This window comes from Rattus norvegicus, chromosome 5 (assembly GCF_021556685.1).
Source record: "Rattus norvegicus strain SHRSP/BbbUtx chromosome 5, alternate assembly SHRSP_T2T, whole genome shotgun sequence".
Classification (NCBI taxonomy): domain Eukaryota; kingdom Metazoa; phylum Chordata; class Mammalia; order Rodentia; family Muridae; genus Rattus; species Rattus norvegicus.
In genome coordinates this window covers 161,863,087-161,876,505 of record NC_141538.1, presented here as the reverse complement: position 1 = coordinate 161,876,505, position 13,419 = coordinate 161,863,087, and the positions used below count along the sequence as shown (strand labels likewise).

The 13,419-nt window shown below is 40.9% G+C and overlaps 1 pseudogene; it reads right to left on the bottom strand.

Annotated features, from left to right (window-relative positions):
* Window positions 1-796: 796 nt before the first annotated feature.
* LOC148006141 (oogenesin-3 pseudogene) lies at window positions 797-10,956 on the bottom strand (annotated as a pseudogene).
* Between the last annotated feature and the right edge of the window lie 2,463 nt (window positions 10,957-13,419).

Genomic DNA, 13,419 nt, shown 5'->3' with positions numbered 1-13,419 from the left:
AGGACCTGTCACAAGGAATCAGGATGGTGTTAGGACATATTTCCCTGCCTAAGAGAAGCTCTTATTAGTAAATATATAAACTGTTATGCAATATGAATAAATAAATACCTTAAGGTCACATCATGTTCTTCTCATTTTGATATCAGGTGTGTTTCTATGTTGCAAATAATGTCTTCTAGCAAAAGTTAAATACAAGGACAGTTCCTGAAATGTGTTCACTTGGTCCTCATTTTCTTGACTACTTAAGAAACCTGCACCATCATCCCATTGATACCTAACTCAGTTGTTATCTGAATGTAATACATACAAATTTGTTTCCAAAACATTGAGCATTTTGTGAAATCCTGTGCTTTGGATCCCATTTATGTGACCTGTGACTGGATGCAAGGAACTCCGCAAATCTGAGATTGACCTAATTGTGGTGATGGGAAATGAAAACAGACAGAGGTACAGAAATGCAGGGAATGAGGGTTGGGGATTTAGCTCAGTGGTAGAGCACTTGCCTAGCAAGCACAAGGCCCTGGGTTCGGTCCCCAGCTCCGGAAAAAAAAAAAAAAAAAAAGAAATGCAGGGAATGATTATGCTCTGTCCTCTGATGGAGACTAATCAGCAACCCAGATATTCAACACATTTATTCTATTGAGTCAACAGAGGAGGACAATCTCCTCATGAAAGTGTGCCTATATTGTTACACACTCAAACTACAATAATCCTAGAGGAGGAAAGAGTGCTTGATACGTTCTGCAGATACAACATCCATTCACCTGCCGAGAAGATTTTGCATTTTTAGTGTATCTCAGACCTTTAGGTGATTACACATCCATGCTCCTTTCTGCAAAGGACATTCCCTTAAGATTTTATCAATCTCCAATACTAAGTTCCATTTCTCTGTTCCACAATCACCCTTAAAGTGGATCTTTTTCAAAAAGGCAACATTTTGTCTCCCACCACACTTAGAACATTGCATTGTAGCAAAGATGACTTCCTTGGGCTGTCTTTTGGCCTTGAGTATATCCAGGAGCTCAGGACAAAATTTTTCTAATCTGTGTGTTAGTATTACATCCCCATTATCATAGCACTCCAAAGGGGCAGGGTACATCTCATCGGTCAACTGACTCAGCTTGGCTGTGTGGTATAAAAGTTGTTTCAGGAAAAGCAGGGAGAGTTCATTATCATAGAAATTGACTTCTGTGAGGCAAGAACATTGGCTTAGGGCAGGCAACAAGGCATTGAACTGAGATTCCCCCATATGACATGATTTCAATTCTAGACATTCTAGTGTATGTCTAACTCTCTCAAGTAGAAACCCGAGAGGCTCAAGGAGTGAATAACATAAATTAACATTAATAAGGGTCAGACATCTGAGCTCAAAAATATTCAGGCAATAGGTCAGATAATCCAAGTCTGACTGTGAGAGGGGACAGTTGGCCATGTAAAGTATCTCCAAGGGCTTCTTCAGGTACCTAGGGAGAGAAAAACAAAGATTGCTTTCTGGCAAATGGTGCTGAAGTGGGTTGATAGGATTGGATGCCCAACAGATAAAACTTCTCCCAAACACACTTTGACTATTTATTGAGTCAACCCCCAGGACATGGCTTTCTGTTATCTACTCAGACAACTCAGCATTCTAGTCTGAGGCCTGTGGATATCACCATAGGTATGAATCTGGCCATGGCAAGAAACCGCATCAATGAATATATCAGGATGGTATGCTGCATGTAAAAAGGACTGCCTACTTTAAACAACATTCAGTAACTTCCTCTTGTTATTTTTTTTCCTTTTTTTTTTACATCTTTATTACTTTTTTTTTATTAAGTATTTCTTATTTACATTTCGAGTGCTATTCCCTTTCCCAGTTTCTGGGCCAACATCCCCCTAACCACTGCCCCTCCCCTTCTTTATGGGTGTTCCCCTCCCCATCCTCCCCCCATTGCCGCCCTCCCCCCAACAATCACGTTCACTGGGGGTTCAGTCTTAGCAGGACCAAGGGCTTCCCCTTCCACTGGTGATCTTACTAGGATATTTATTGCTACCTATGAGGTCAGAGTCCAGGGTCTAAGACTGAACCCCCAGCTGAATCCCCAACCCCTATAATTGCCTTTTTTATTTTATGAAGATATTGCTTTAAATTTTCATGGAAGTGTTCCACAATACTTTGTCCTTGAGGATAATAAGGAATCCCAGTAATATGGGTAATATTAAATTGTTAACAAAACATCTTAAATGCATGACTGCAATAGCCAATTACATTATTTGTCTTAATCTGATTTGGAACACCCAGAATAGAAAAACCAACGAAGGTGATGACTAACTTTATTTTTAGTTGCCTCTCCTGTTAGCTGTAACTACAAAGCCTGAGAAGGTATCAATAGTCACATGTACGTATTTTAATTTTCCAAAATCAGAAATAGGAGTAACATCCATTTGCCATAATTGATTAGGTAAGAGACATCGAGGATTAACACCATTAAGTGGTACAGGAAGAAACTGAGGACATTAAGGACAAGTCTTTACAATGCGATGTGTGCATTCTCTAGAAATACCAAATTGTTGTCTCAAGCCATTATTGTTTGGATGATGTAAAGAATGAGATTGTTTGACTAATTGTTTCTTTGTAAGGCCTATATATATATAATCTTCCTGATATGTAAATCTTTTGTGGCTTTGCCCTCATTAAGGTGTCTGGGCAATCCAGAATGAACTCTTAAGTGTCCTATAAGGTATGAAATGGTATATTCTCTTGAATTGAGTTGTATTTCTATAAATAATTGTAAAATTTGAGAATTAGCAGTATATAAAAAAGGAACAATTTCAAGCAATCTTAAACCACAAGCTATATTTTCTATCAGTATATAAATTAAAAGCTTGATTTTTAAACCTTTCCAAAGCAGTGGCTACAGCACGTAATTCAATTATTTGTGCTGAAGCAGGGGGGGAACTCAAGGGAATAAACACGTGATCTGAATGCATATGTTGCCTTCCCATGAGATGTAAATACCATATAAAGTTACAGGAAATACAAAAGCATGCATAGAGGCAAATTCTAACAACTTGGTTTTTGGATAATGATTATCAAATTTGCCTAAAACATTTAGACGTGAAATAGGCCAAATATCAGTATCCTGCAATACCCAATTAATTGCTGTCTGGAATAAGAAATAAATATTTTCTTAGGTTCTTCCCTAAAGGATTTTCATGAGTCTATCCTATAGCCCTGTATTAACACACCAATAGCTTCACAATAGGGTGTTCAATCTTAACTTGGAGATGAAGAAAGATGAATCCACATTAATGGTCCCTTTTGTCAAAGAACTACTGTGAACCAGCCAACAACTGGACATAGTTTATATAATGTATCTGTTGGTGGCTAATAGCTATCTCTGTTTTCTGCAAAGCTATTTGTCCCTCATCAGTTAATTGTCCAAGGGAATTAGGATTTGCCTCCCCCTAGAGAATACCAAACAAAGGCTTATGTCCTCCTGTGGGGAATTTAAGGTGAGCTCTTAGAAAATTAACACCTCCCAACAGCTTTTGAAAATTCTTTAAAGTAAGTAAACTATCTTCTTTTTATTCAAATTTTCTGCTCCACAACTTGTTTAAGATATAACTGAGGTCCCAAATATTGAAAATGATATTGCCTTTGAATCTTTTGTGGAGCAACAACTAATCCCAAAGATTGTAAAGCTTGTTGTATAAGTGCAAAGGCTTGTAGTAACACTCCTTCAGAGGTATCAGCTAATAAAACATTCATATAATGAATAATACACACTAAAGGATTCGAAATCCTAAGTTCTCGTATTGAAGCAGAAACAAATTTTTGACATAATGTAGGGCTATTGGCCATTCCTTGAGACAAAACTTTCCAATGGTATTGCTTCATGTGTTCTTTAAAAATTACAAGAAGACACACTAAATGCAAATCTTTTACAATCATGAAGATGCAAAGGCATAGTATAAAGACAATGTTTTATGTATGTAATAATTTTATACATATTTTTGGAGTGGCAGCTGGAGTAGGTAAGCCAGGTTGTAATCTTCCCATGTGTTCCTAATTTCATTAACCTTTTGTAAATCGCCACTTGCCTGATTTTTTCTTAATTACAAGTATGGATGATTTAAAATCTTGGGTATGTCATCGAATTGTAAACTCAGGCTAATGGCACATGGCAGTTTAACTACAATTTTTAAGTTTCTTTTCCACAGAGCATAAACATAATGTTGGAAAGAAATCCCAATTTTCAACAGTATAAACAATCCATTCTCACTAAAATCAATACCAAGTGTATTGCTTTCGTGTTAAAAAGTTTGGCCGCCAGTTCTTAAATATGAATGCATAACAGGGCAGCTTTTAATACCTCATTAAAGAGACATTGTTTTAAATCCTATGCTTTATAAGTCTGGTTTCTGGAACAGGAATTACATAAAATATTATCCCAAATTAGAGGTATCTTTAGAGACCTGTTTCCCTGGGTTGGCTCATGTCACGTGTTGTTGTTTAGAATGATTCCAACCCTGAGGTATCTGTTTTAAGCTAAATCTTTTTTTTTTTTTTGGTTCTTTTTTTCGGAGCTGGGGACCGAACCCAGGGCCTTGTGCTTCCTAGGCAAGCGCTCTACCACTGAGCTAAATCCCCAACCCCAAGCTAAATCTTTTAACAATGTTACAGACCTTTTAATCATACCCAATCATACATTGTGTACCCTCCTGGCATAATGGCAAGCCCTGGGTCTCTGATTCTCACTGATTAACACAAGCTGACTACTCTGCAATAATAGGGTCCAACCTTCGTTGTGATCTGCATCAGCCTAGACTGGTTGGACATCAACAGTTTCTAATAGGCTAGAAACTAGGAGCTCAGTGCCATCCCATGGTCACTCTGACCCCAAGACTAGGTTCTGCTCCCCTCTACCTCTAGGCCAAATTACCACTATGATGTATCGTAACTCATGGATTTTCCTTAGGTTCCTGACAGTTCCCTAAGAGTCACTGTTCATCACTGCATGCTGTTTCTCATACTCAAACTATGAGACCTTTGCCCAGTGAAACAATGATTGTCAGATGTCCAAACATCTGGACTTTGCAGGTGTCGTTTTAAATTGTATGATACCCATGTCTCTCAGTTTTCTCCCAGAGAGTGTTACATATGCACTACCGAGCCAGAAGTTGGTAGCAGGGATTGCAGTGTTGATGTGATTGGCATGACCACACTACCATACTTTTGTTTAGAAGAATATGGATTTCGGTACTTGGGATTTGGAAAACAGTGGAACACTTTAAGTGAGCCTAATGGGCTTTGCTACTAGTAATAAGGAACACTTGTTTGCTGAGAATAATTTAAACTGTGTAGACCTGACCCACGAAGTGTCAGTTGAGACCATTATAGGTATGTGTCCTAAAGACTGCTTTTGCAGTATTATGGTGAAGAATGTGGCTGCTTATTTTTCCTTTGGCTGACAGTTTGCCTAAGGCTAAAATAAAGAGATTCATATTAATTGGACTGGCAAAGGAAGCCTCAAAAATCTAGCAGAAACTATGTTCTCTGGTTAATCTCATAAACACCATTCTGATCGGGCAGAGCAAGCATTAAAAGAAAAAATACAAAATGTACGGTTCAAGTAATAATAGAGAGGCACCAGGAAGTAAAATGGAGTTGAATCCTGCATTCACGGAGATAAAGAAGATTAAGGGAGTTGTGTTAGCAGGGCAAGCTCCAACCCAGGTAAGCTTATTGTTTGTTTTTGCGGTTGAAAAGAGGATAGTTTGGACTTTTACTCTAGAATGAACTACATACAAGAAATGATTATGATCCATGAGGCTGCAAGTCACAGGTTCTTGATCCAGATCTAGAGGGACAGTGGCCTTGAAAAGCTACCCTAAATGTTGGGCCCTAGCACGATGCAACACACCTTTAATTCCAGGAAACAAAGATAAGCAGACTTCTGAGTCAAAGGCCAGCTTGGGATAGAGCAAGGTCTAAGAGAAGCAAAGCTTAAGTTCAGGCATGGTGTTAGTTGCCTTTAATCCCAACATTCTTGAGGCAAAGCCATACAGATCTCTTTGTTCAAGGTCAAACTATAGAGGAAATTCCAGGACAACTAACCTTAGGCAGTAAGGGAGAAGCATGGTAATAGAATAAAGGGGTTAACCAGGTTCCAGTCCCAGCAAGCAGTAGATCTCTGCAGCTTCACCCATGAGGCTCTCACTTTAGAATTCAGAAAAGGGAGTACTTCTGGGACAAGTGATGCTAGGTAGCTGGAGCTATGAAACTAGGAGTGATTAAGAAGATGCAAGCTTCACTGGGGTGAAATTTTCTAGGAAGTGTTTTCTGAGATCACAAACAAGCCTTGTTCCAAATACAGCCAAGGTTGTATCTCATGTTGCAACTGAACTTGATAATGTGTAAGGATCACCCAAGCGATACTAGTTTTGGAGCTCAGCAGAGGGTTGGCACTGTGACTAGCCAGAGAAGGCATTGGTGACGATATAGCCTCAGCTGCAGTTGATGTCCCAGGTCTAAAGTAAAAGTTTGACACCGCAAAGAGAGCCTATGAGAAACTATTGGTTAAGCCTAGATATAGCGGAAGACCCCAGTATATTGGAGATGCCTGAATCATGGGATGACCACTAAGAAGAACTGCAAGAGTGGAGTGGAGTCAACAAGAGCCTAGAGTGCTCCAGATGACAGAGCTAGAGATGTGAAGCAAGGCCTTTGGTGGATCCTGGAAGATCATGTGTGGATTCCAGACATTGGAATATGTAAACATGTCCTAAATACATGGGAATTAGTCATCTCCTAGTGGCCTTCTGAGGAAGATGTAGAACATTCATTACCTGTACCATGCCGTCCTTGATGCTGCCATGCTCCCAATCTGATGATAATGAACTTAACCTCTGAACTTGAAAGGCAACCAAAACTAAATTTTGCCATTATAAGAGTTGCCTTGGTCATGGTGTCTGTTTACAGCAGTAAAACATTCATTAATACATCCTGGAAAGGGAATTTGTAGAATGGGAATGAAAAGTTCTCAGGGAGCACTTTCCCTCGGGATGGAGACCCTCCAACTCAATGACCAGACCGAGACCACAGGATGCAATCAGCAAGAGGATTTGGTTTATTGTCGGGATACACAAGCACCTGTGGGCACTTCAGTCACTCGGGGGACTGGCGCGCCCCACGGAACCAAGGATGGGCTTTTTATAGGATTCTGGGGAGCAGAAGCAAGCATACAGAAGCAGATGCATGGTTACAGGGATATAATTGGTGGATTCTAATGTGGCAAGGGTTCAGCCCGGGGGCAAGTTCCCTAGCCACCTTCCTGGAACATAACGACTGACTCGGACCCCCACCAGGGTGTGGGACCTCTCCCGGGGCTTTTCTCATTGTCAGGTGCTCAACCGAAGTCGTCCTGTTGCCAGGCCTTCAACCACACACATCCTGCTTGGCAGCCGCTGTGTACTCAGTGTTCTAACCTTTCCCTGAACCAGTCATCTTAAGTACAGCGTTGCAAAATGGCGTTACTGCTGCTAAGCTGGGGTCTTTCAGGAACTCTCATATTATTCTGCAATTATCAACCAAAGCTTCCAATACACACGTCCATTTCTGTGACAATTATAAAATTATAAACACACACACACACACACACGTGGTGTATATGCATGGTGTGTGTGTGTGTGTGTGTGTGAGAGAGAGAGAGAGAGAGAGAGAGAGAGAGAGAGAGAGAGAGAGAGAGAGAGACTGTTAGTGAGGACGTTCCAGTGTGAACCAGTGTCTCATGGATCTGTACCCTTTCTCTCTGGAGTGCTAAGTTCACATTAGTTATATTGTAGTAGAGACTTGTACAACTTTGTTCTAATCTCATGGTAATCCTAAGGGTTTTGGGGCACTCTGAGTCAGTTTCTCCCTCAGAGAACAGGAGAATCACTGTGTTGTCTGAGTCTTGCTGAGGTCCATGACCATTTGGCATCAATATAAATAAAGCTATTTTGACATTTCTCCTATATGTTTCCCTTGCCTATTCATTAGTAGCATACTACTTGTATGGCCTTTCAATGGTTTGTATCCACAGAATTGTGAAACTAATGGATTTGATGCCAATTTTGCCATGAATGAAATTTAGGGGAAGTATGGGGGTTGCAATCTAGGATAACCCCAAATTTCTCTAGGGCCAACAAGATGGTAGACTCTACAGAAACAGTGAAAGATTCAATACAGCAAAGGAGAAATTGTTCATGCTTCTTTTCCATTTTAATTTATTTTCAAAACGTCTCTCCTCTATGCCATATAGGCCTCGAGCTCCTCATTTGCCTGCTTCCTCTCACTGAGTGCTATACTACAATACCCAACATACAAAGCATGTATTTATGGGACATGTTTATTCTTCTGAGATCATCTTATCTATAAAGGACTCTAGTGGATGACCAATGTCTCATTTCTTCTCTACAGCCTTTACTGTGCATTCACCTGAGTTTTCACTATTCCTTTGTGATGTCTGTCTTTATTTTGGTAACAGTTAGCTAAGTTGACCTCTGTGCTTCTTTTGTAGCGGTCTCCAGTAGCACTAAAAGCATTTTAATTCATACACATTGATATTCGTTGGAATGTTTATGATAATATGGACTCCATTACTTCCATGTCACTGTTGTTTCCTGTTGTTCAGGAAACAGTCCTTTGTAGAAACTATTTAATGAAAATGCCATAGACAGAAGTGATAGATGGGATATAACCACTTAAGTAAAGTCCCCTTGAGGTTATCCTCCACTAGATATCATCTATGTCACAGGCATAGTCACAGGCATCTATGTCACCTGTATATCTAAGGTAGAAGGAGATGAAACCATACAGCCTTTTCTGCCGTGGGTCTGGGTGTTTTGCACTCACATACTCCTTTCTATCCTATCTCCACAGGACCAGTGGAGCCCAGTGAAGGGCACCGCATTACCTAGTATTAGAGTTACAGAATACTGTAACCAGGTTGCATGACAAGTCACATCAATTTGCTGTCCTCTGCTTCTGTTTTGCTGAGGTTAAGGGCATTGGTCTGCATAACTAACCAGATAATTTCTCCCTACCATCCAAGTACTTTTATGTCACCTATGGCAGGTCAAGTCACACAGGACAAATGGTCCTTAGCCATCGAAGTTGATTTCATGGACAAACCTTTAGTGTCTTTTGCACTGCGCTGTCTATTTACTCATAGAGGAGGGGACACTAACCAGGTTCATCATGCCACACACTCACCTGGGATTCCTGTCTTCCTATAATTCCCAGTTGACTTTCTGATTGTGGTGTGACTCACTGAGTAAGCACAGAGAAGAGGAAGTTGTCCATAGAAGGTATCTCCTCCTCCTGCATCTTCTGCTTTACCCGCCAAGATCTAGCTATCATGGACACGGGGCCCTGAATCTAGAATTCTGTTGTTTTGCCTCAGCCGTTGATAGTAATGTGTCCTGATCTCCCACCCACGTGCTCTTCTTTTTTAAAAATTACTCAACTCTTCAAAACAATGGCTACATGAAATTCTTAGGCAGATAGATGAAACTATAAAATAACACCCTGAGTGAGTTAACCCAGTCACAAATGAACATGCAAGGAATGCACGCACTGATAAGTATATATTAGCCCCAAAGCTCAGAATACCTAAGAAACAATCCACAGAGTATATGAAGGTTCAGAATAAGGAAGAGAAAATGTGGACGTTTCAGTCCTCCTTAGAAGGACTTAGAAGCTGCTGGACCCAGTCACTACTGCTGATGACAAGAAGTGCTTGCTCACAGGAGCCTTATATGGATGTCTCCTGAGGTGCTCTGTCATAGCACTACTGATACAGATGAGGACGCTTGCAGCTAACCACTGGACAGAGCATGGGAACCCAAATGGAGGAGTTAGAACAAAGACTGAAGGTGTTGAAGGGGTTTGCAACATCATAGGAAGAAGAACAATATCAACCAACCAGACCTCACCAGAGCTCCCAGGGAATAAAACATCAACCAATGAGTACTCATGGGGGGTCCCATGGTTCCAGCCACATACATAGCAGAAGATGCCATTGTCCAGCATTAATAGGAGAAAAAGCCCTTGGTCTTTTGAGGTCTCATTTCCCTGATGTAGGGGAATGCCAGGGTTTGGAGGTGGGAGTGAGTGGTTAGGAGTGAGAGCATCCTCATAAAAGCAGGGAGATGGGGGAAGGGGGTATAGAAAAGGGTAGAAAGGGGGTGACATTTGAAATGTAAATACAAAAACTATCCAAGAAAAAATTTTAAAAAGTTATCTATACAGCAAAGTCTGCTGTAGATTGACTCACCTGAGGCTAGAACATTTCATCCTCAAGCTATGAACTCTTGAGTGTGGCTAAGTGTGGATTCCTCACATTTAGCAGTGAAACTATCTGTATAGATAGATCCTGGCTAATGTCTCTATTTGAGGGAGTGAGAGTGCAAGAAGCACCCTAATTCCTCTAGGCTACCATTGACAGGTGAATTGTGATCACAAAGTTTATTCCAAGCCTCATTATAATGGCATTCAACAGCATATCTATCTAATCCCTGCACTTGAGAAGGGGAGGTTGGAGAAATAGGAGACCAAGATTGGTTTTGCTCCATAGAATGTTCAAGTCCAGACTGGGACACATGAGAGTCTACAACAACAAAAATCTGCAGTGGAGACAATGGAGAACTTTATGGTCCCATAATTAAGAACTCTACCTCACTTTCTAATATTTGAGCTCTCTATCAAGCTGGTGTTGAGTCTGGAATATGGTGAACTAGCTGGGAGGCCCTTTCTCAAGGGACCAAGCATGACAGGTATGGTGGGAAACAACTGGAACACGAGCACTTCTCAAGTAGTTCATATAGAATATTCTATCTTCTGTTCTGTTTATTCCATCACAGCTGCTTGGCCTTTCTGCTGGGTTAGCTGTTTCCATTTTTCAGACCTTCTTGTTGAGGTAACTCCTTCATGGCTAAAGAGGATATTCTAGGCTAGATACTCACTGATGTCCTGAATTTTGAACACTTTGGCAGTTGTCAGCTGTTGGAGTCTGTGTGAGACCATGAGTTTCAATCAAGCTAAATTAGAAACAAAACTGTAGGATGACGTCATTATGTAGGAGATGGCAGGTACAAGATAGAATGAGACCTGATGAGAAAGAAAGATACGCAGGAGAAAGTTTTAAAGAGAGGAGGAGACTGGAACAGAAAAGGGAAGGAGTCGAGGGAACATGAAGGCTGGTGTTAAGATTCCTCTCTGCACATTTATAGGTTGTTATGAATATTCTTAAGGAATGGATGTGTTCAGGGCTTTGTGTGTCTAGGTGAGCAATTATATCTTACCAATTAGATCAGAGGTTATTGTGCTGTGTGTTCTTTCATGTGGAGATTTAAGTTCAAGAGAGGATGCGGTGTCTGAAGACACTGGACTGCCACAGAATTGGGATGTATATTGATGGCATCGTGGCAGCCTGCCTTGGAACTAGATGGGTAGAGAGATCATTGCCAGGCTTCAGAGAAAAACCATCAGCGGTGTGATATGGGATACAGCAAAGCAGATGAGATGTTTTGCTGACTGAAATGAAGATGTCTACCAGATATCTTGGAGCATTGTGGTACCAGATTTAGTGTGGAGTAAAAGACAACCTATTTTTTATAATTTTACAGCAACACAAACCTCAAAATACAATAAAACATTCTGGAAGAGTGGTTTGAGTCATGGTTCTCTAAGTAGCCCATGAATGCCTACTTCTTCTTTGGTAGAAAGTGATGGGCTATAGCTTACTACATAGAAAAGGCTGGCCAGGCACATGTTGTAACCAAGGGTAGCCTAGAACTTATAGAAATCCACCTGTCTCTGTATTCCAGGTACTACAGTCAAAGATGTGACCCATCACTTCCTACCTTAAGGTAGCTTTTGATACAGACTTCAATTCCCTGCTTTTGAGAGATGACATCATTATGACTACAACATGCTTGCAAGCCCCTGCAATCCTGGATATCCCAGGACACTAAAATATCCTCAATTCAGTAGTTTGATCATTCCCCCTGTGTAGCTCTGGCTTCATTCGGTTTTCTCCTTTGCAATCAACTATGAATAAAATAAGGATCCCAGACACATGGTGCACTGGGACAATCATCATCCTGGAACTCTGGCCTGTTATACCGGCACCATTACCACAAACTGTATTTTGTTTTAAATTTATTCTCATCGAACACATGTCTAAGGCAGACAGCCCCATCCCTCCACTTTACATGTGGGCAAAGGTAATCTCAAGGTGGATAGCCACCCTTCTGATCTGAACCAGTGCCTTGAGCATACTTTGGGTGTTGGCTGAGCATCCAGTCCCACAACACCCAGAGGAAGCCCAACTTCCAGGGACTCTAACACACTTAGGATTGGAGGTAAGGAGGCCACAACATCTGCCCCAACACCTGGAGTAACTGGGTCCCCCAGGTTCCAGGGATGCAGGAAGCACTACCTAGGCCATGGCACTGGTTCCCTTCTGATCTGAACCTGTGCCCTGAGCAGACCTTGCACACTGGCTCCACACCAAGTACCACAACTCCCAGGTTCTCTAAACAAGCTCAGGATTGTAGGTGCTCTGAAATGTTCAGCATCACAGAATCTCAGAGGAAACTCAATTCCAAGGAAATAAGACACAACCAGGACCTCAAGACTCCAGAATCCCAGAATCATAGGATCACAGAGACAGCTGGACTCTGAGAAGTTCTGATACAACCAGTATGAGAGGAGAGAAAGGCTGCTGTCAGAGACAGAAAAGGCAGGTAACACGAGAGATAACCAGATGGCCAGAGGCAAGCACGAGAACATAAGCAACAGCAACCAAGGCTATTGGCATCATCAGAACCCAGATCTCCCACTACAGCAAGACCTGGATATTCCATCACACGAGAACAGCAAACTTTGGATTTAAATCACATCTCATGATGATAGAGAACCTCATGAAGAACATAAATAGCTCTCTTAAAGAAACAAAGGACAACACAGGTAAACAGGTAAAAGCCCTTAAAGAGAAAGCACAAAAATCTCTTTAAAATTATAAGAAAACACAACCAAACAGGTGAAGGAATTGAACAAAACCATCTAGGATCTAAAAATGGAAAGAGAAACAATAAAGAAATCACAAAGGGAGAAAACCCTGGAGATAGAAAACCTAGGAAAGAGATCAAGAGTCATAGATGCAAGCATCACCAACAGAATATAAGAGATAGAAGAGAAAACTCAGGGCTAGAAAATACCATAGAAAATATTGACGCAACAGTCAAAGAAAATGCAAAATGCAAAAAACTCCTAACCCAAAACATCCAGGAAACCATGACACAATGAGAAGATCAAACCTAAGGATAATAATAGGTATAGAAGAGAATGAAGATTCCCAACTTAAAGGACCAGTAAATGTCTTCTACAAA